Source organism: Aethalodelphis obliquidens, unplaced genomic scaffold, assembly GCF_003676395.1.
Source record: "Aethalodelphis obliquidens isolate GAN/ISIS:26980383/991018 unplaced genomic scaffold, ASM367639v1 scaffold69, whole genome shotgun sequence".
Lineage (NCBI taxonomy): Eukaryota > Metazoa > Chordata > Mammalia > Artiodactyla > Delphinidae > Aethalodelphis > Aethalodelphis obliquidens.
In genome coordinates, this window is record NW_020838013.1 from 5900536 (window position 1) to 5906950 (window position 6415).

A 6415-nucleotide genomic window follows, 5' to 3' on the forward strand; every position below is an offset into this window, starting at 1 on the left:
CTCTTGTATATGGTGTGAGGTAGGGATTTAACTTTGACTTTTTCCAAATGGATCATCAATTGTCTCAACTCTTTCGAATAAAGAATCTGTCCTTTGTCATATTTTAAGTTCCTATATGTACTTAGAGGGGTTTCTGGACTCTTATTTCTTCCACTGCTCTGTCTGTCCCATGGCAGGAACGGTTTAATTACCGTGGCTGCAGAGTGAGTTTTAAATCTGGTTGGTTACAATCCCCTGCAGGGTCTCTTTCCGAAGTTGTTTTGACAATTTCTGCAGATTGATTTTTCCACCTAAATATCAGATTCATATGGTCCAATTTTTAAAAAATGAAGATTTGGTCTAGTTTTTAAAGCAATGACTCAGACCCAAACTCAGAAACTTGCTGGGATTCTGAATGGACTAGAATAAGTATATTAATACTTGGAGACCTGGCCAATTGTTATAGTCAAATCTTCTTCTTAGAGAACATTTCTCTTCATTGATTCAGGACTTGATTTAAGTTCCTCAATGGCGTTTTGTCATTTTCACGGTAGAGATCTTACCTTTGTTAAACCGATTTTGAAGTATTTCATGGCTCGCTTACCAAGGTTAGGGAATTAGGATGTGACAGGCCTGGGGGAAGCAGGGCAAAACCAATCACATGTGATGGCAAAGGGAGTGTCTAGAAAGCGCTTACTCTGTGGGGCCCGTGGCTATACCAGTTTGCAAGCACAGCTTGAGGAGATTTCCAGAGCCATGTTCATCTCTGAGCAAGATGTTCCCCCAGACTCCTTGGAGCTCACACTTGTGGTATCAGGATTCATCTGGAAATTGCCAGGTGGATGGTGACATTAAGGGGTGGGGCCCTCCCCTGTGCCCCCAGCATACACGTTTAAAACTGCTGGGGCCCTTTAAGACTTAAAGGGCCAGACACCAGCTTTGACATGGTGACTTGAAGTGTTGGAAGACCTTCAGTCTCAGACCTCCTCTGCGCGGGACCTCCTTCCTGCCCTGAAGTCTGTCCCTGTAGCCCTCCTTAGTGTCCCCTCTACGTATTAAAAATAGTCTTGTTCTCGGGGAGTAGAGATTCTGGTCGGATTTAAATCAGAACTGCAGTCTCATATCCAATCTACAGCCCCTTCCTACTCCATGGCCCTGCGGCCCCTCCTTCCTCCCAGGATCCACCCTCCTGGCCGCTCTGAAGGTCCCTTTTCCAGCTTGGCGGGATGGAAGACATGACCAGCCCTTGCGTGGCTGTGCCTTTGTCACCAGGCTGTCCTCATTGGGACCCCGGCATGAATCGCTGGCCCGGCTAGGAGCCCTCCAGCTGAGCCCCTGTGACTCCCCCAGCCTCCTCTCCAGGGAGTCCCCACCTGGCTCAGGGTGGTGGTTTCATCTTCTTGGGCAGGAGGGACCCATTCAAGATGACCTACTCCTGGCTTCCTTCCAGTTTCAACCACAGACAATACCAAGTGTCTGTGAGGATGGGAAGAAATGGGAACCCTCCAATGCTGCTGGTGGGAATGTAAAAGGGTGCAACCAGAGAGCTTGGCTCCTCCTTAAAAGGTTAAAAGCAGAGTTACCATAAGATCCAGCAATTCCGCTGCTAGGTAGATACTCAAGAGAAATGAAGACAGGTCCTCAAACAAATACTGGTACATGAGTGTTCACAGCAGCACTATTCATAACAGCCAGACAACATCAATGTCCATCAGCTGACGGATGGATGAAATGTGGCAGATACAATAGAATATTGTTTAAATAGAATATTAAATAGAATATTGTTTAGAAAGCAGTGAAGTACTGATATTGACACATGCTACAACATAGATGAAACTTGAAAACAGTATGCTGAGTGAATACAGCCAGTCACCAAAACCACTTATTGCATGACTTTATTTGGACAAAATGCCCAGAATAGGAGAATCTATAGAGACAGAGTAGATTAGTGGTTTCCTGGGGTTGGAGGGGATGGGGATAAATGGGGACTGATGACAGATGGGTACAGGGTTTCTTTTTGGATTGATTAAAATGTTCTAAAAAGGATTGTGGTGGTGGGCACACTGCTCTGGGAATATACTAAAAATACTTTAAATAGGTGAATAGTATGGTATGTGAGTTATGTCTCAGTAAAGCTGTTAGAAAGAATAGCCCAGCCATGACTTGCCTTTCTAGAATAAAGAGACCCAGGTCCGGGGATGGGGGTGGGGGGGGGCTGTTCTTTAGCATCTTACCTGCTCCTTCCTCCTTCCCGCTGTTGCTCAGCGTCCCACCTGCCTGGCTGTGGTCCCCTTGGCTCCTTGCTTCCTACAGCCCCCCATCCCCAGAGTAGGAGCAGAAGGTCTGCCCTCACTATCCCTTAGCACCCCCATAGCCCCTGGCTCCCTGGAATCACCAGAACCTCAGCTGTTGTGGGCTCTCCTCCCACTGTGTGGTCCCCACCCAACAGTTCATTTGCACCGATGAGCTTGTGCCTGCCCACATCCATCCTTCCACCCACCCACCCACCCATCCATCCATCTATCCATCCACCCATCCATCCATCCATCCATCCACCCACCCAACCATCCACCACCCACCCACCCATCCATCCACCCACCCATCCACCCACCCACCCACCCATCCATCCATCCATCCATCCATCTCTTAGTCTATTCAGGCTGCTATAATAAAAATACCCAATACACTTGGGTGGTTTATAAACAACACAAATTTATTTATTCCCCCCAGTTCTGGAGGCTGGATGTCAAAGATCAAGGTGCTGGCAGACTTAGTGTCTGATGAGGACCTCTTTCTGATTCATAGATGGCAGACTTTTCGCTGTGTCCTTACATGGCAGAAGCGGGGAAGGAGCCCTCTGGGGTCTCTTCTATAAGGACACTAATCCCATCCATGAAGCCTCCACCCTCATGACCTCATCACCCCAAAGCCCCCACCTCCTCATACCATCACCCTGTGGGGGGCGTGGGGCATTAGGATTTCAACATATGAATTTTGGAACGCACACATTTAGTCTATAGTACCATGTATCCTTCTATCTGCCCTCTCATCCCAGCTATCCATCCATCCACCCACCCACCACTCACCTACTCACCCACCCACTTGACCCTCCATCTACCCCGCAAGCGCTCAGTGAGCACCTGCCGTGTCAGCCTCCGTCTGGTGGGAAGACAGCTGAGTAAACAGACAGTGACAACTGGATATCTAGGGCCAAGAGAGAGAACATTTCCCACTTGGGTTCTGAAAACATGAGTCCACACGCCTTCTCTGCTCTGGGCTGCGTCTCCAAGGTAGCTGACCTGACCCATTTTACCCTCTACACCCAAATTGCTCCTCCTGGATTCCAAGGAGGCAGAAGGTGCCTGATCTGGGCTGAGACCAGGGCACTCAAAGCCCACACAGGCCCCAGCTGCCTCCCTGACTGGCCACACAACCTCAAGCAGTTTGCTGTCCCCCCACTTGGTCCCCGCTGCCCACACTGTGAAGGGACTGGGTTGGCTGCTTTCCAAGGCCCCTGCTGGGACTGGGCCACTTCTGCCACACATGGAACAGGTTGCCCGCCACTGAGCACGAGGCCTGCCTCTCTGAGTTCAGCGGTCCCTGGGCCTCCGTGGCTCCTTTGCTCCCACCTGTGCTGGGGCTACGGCACTGGTTCCGCCTCTTCCCCTAAACACCACAAACTGTCCTGTGCACCTTGACCCTGGAGCCCTGCTGAGCACCCAGCGCAGGGCCGGCGACACGGCGAGCAGTCGTGCAGTTTGGCCCGACGTTTTGCAGGGCACGCACTTGGTTCTGCTCTGCAGTAGCTATCTGGAAACTCTTCATCATTTTTGGACAAGAGCCCCTGCGTTTGGCCCCGCAGGTCCTGCCCATGGTCCTGCTGCCCAGGAACCCAAGCCCAGCCTGCAGAGCCCTGGCTCAGGCCACGCCCCCGTGTTCCTGTGTGGGAGGAGGGCTGGGGGTGACTCGGGGCTGGGACTTGCCCTCTCTGCCGGTCAGGGATGGACAGGCGTGCATTTCCAGTGCCCCCCCCCACCCCCGCTTGGAGACAATCGCTGGTCAGGAGCAAAATCATCTCTCTTCACGAGGGCATCAAAGCCGGGGTGCCGCCCGGGGTGCCTGCAGTAGATGAACAGAGGGTACCCAGAAGGGATGGGCATGGACTTTTCAAGCCAGGACGGTGTCAGAGCCTGGGTCACCTTCTGTAAAGTATGGCTTCCCTGGGGCCCAAGGCTCAGAGCTGTCACAGGGCCACCTGGTGCAGGTCAGTGTGAGTATCGGACAATGAAATGCCAACCAGAACAGCCTTCTGTAGTTTCGTCCAGAGGGGCCTAAACTCCCGTCCCGGCTCTCCTTGCATGTGAACGGAGCCATTGAGAGCAACTTCCGGCCTCAGGTTTCCCATCTGCACAGTGGGTGTAATCTCATCGGCCTCCAGGGTTGGGGGTGGTGGAGTGTCGTAACTGCTCTGGGAGGCCTGTGAGAGCCCACAGTGTTGTGCTGTTTTTGGACAGGACCACAGATGCGGGCCCTGTGCTGGCACAGAGGAGGCATTCAAGGAAAGCCGGTTACATGAAGGAAGGCAGGAACACATGGGTGGTGTGAGCTCCAGCAATGCGCCCAGACGCAAGGTTGCCAGGCTCGGGCCCTGTGGTGAGGCAAGGCCATGGCTGGGAGGGAGGGTGGGAGGGAGATGGGGCAGGAATGTCAAGGGGAAGAAGGAGCTGGCTGGCACTCAGGAAGGAGCAGTAAGTAAGCAGTGCCCAGGGGATTAGGAAAGCACCAAGCGGAAAGGAGAGGCGTGGAGGGCCCTTCACAAATCAGATGGGAAGCAGATTAGATGCTGAATCAGTTGAAGAGTCTCCAGCCGGATCAAAGGTGCTTCTGGGGGATGTGGATGGCTATTCGGGCTCAGGCTGGAAGGAGGAGGGCGCCAGGTGGCTGGGGAGCTGGGCCAGCTGGGACCTGCCTGGTGCCCACCTGGTTGCCTGCCGTGCCCCTCGAGCTGGGTCCTGCATTTGCCAGCTCTGTGGCCAGACCTCCTAGACGCTGGGGGCCCCAGAGACTCCTGGCTGGGGGAGAGCATAGCGGGGCGAGGAGAGGTCTCAGAGGGCAAACCCCACCAGCTTTATTCCTCCCCAGGGGACCCAGCCACCTGTCTAGGCCTTCCCGATGCCTCCTGAAGCTTTTGTCTCAGGCTGCGGGCTGCAGCCTCTGCTGGGCCGTGGGGCGCTGAGCTGTCTCTCCAGGGGCCCAGGTGGGGAAGCCGTCTGGCTCCTATGTCCTTGGTGGTGGTGTCGTGGGCTTTGATACCACGTTAATCCTCAGAGGAGGGAGACAACGGCAGGCGTCAGTCACTGAGTGTGGGTGGGGGGATGCCAGGAGCCCACGCCCAGTACCTGGGGCTTTCTAAGCAACCTCCTCCGGCCCCAACCCCACACCGGGCTGGGCCGGAGCCAGGAACCTAGCCCTTCGGGGCTTTGTGGGCAACTTGGGCAGTGTTTCTTAAAGAGGGTTTCAAGGAACACTGGTCCCATAAAATGTTCCAGGGAAAGAATTTCCGGGGTCAGATTAGCTTGAAAAACTCTGCTTCCTCCTGTTGGAGGCTCATCGTAGAGGCTCTGACCAGTCCTCAGTAAAGACTGCTTCGTCCTGTGATTCCCAAACTTCTTTGATCCTACTGATGTCCCGTGGAACTAGAGGTGGCTTTGGGAAACGTGTATCTGTGTTCTCTCCAAGCTAAGCAGGTGTCTGCAGTGCTGTGATCTTTATTTTCTCGAGTGGATTTTGTCTGCAGGGTGGGTCAGGTGCTGCCCTTGTCCCACACTGCAGATGCTGCATCGTTCCCCTTGCGGGGTGGGGCAGGGATAGGCATCAGCGACCCTCCAGAATCCTCCACACTGTGTGGGGCAGCGGAGCGTCTGCTCCCTCGGGAAGGAACACCTTTCTGCCTCTCTGGTGGGAAGGAAAAGCTCTGTCCTGATTGGATGCTGGGGGTCCCACACTGTTACAAAAACCATCAGAGCGGGTCTCTCCTCAGGCTGTTGGCCCCTGGAGAGTCTGGGGACAGGGGGTCCCCCCAATCCTGCCCAGGAAAGGGAGAAAAGATGGGAGGGCAGAGAGGACCCCGGGGCCCAGCAATGCCGGCTGTGCACAGTGGAGGCTGGGAAAGAGATGCCGGGGCAGAGAGGGGCTTCCCAGACCTCTGGTCCAAAGCTGGACAACCCGGAGCTGACCAGAGACCAGTGAGGAGCCAGTGGATATGGACGGTCAGCACGTGGTGGCAGGGAGCCACTCAGGGAGGTCACAGCGAGGGAGCCGGCCGGGTGCAAGGCCATTTGGGAAGGGTGGGATCAAGGGAATTTCAGGCCCCTGGTCAGGCCAAGGGGGATCCCCAGAGGCGGCAGAGTGCAGGTTTGGGCACGAAAGGGGGACC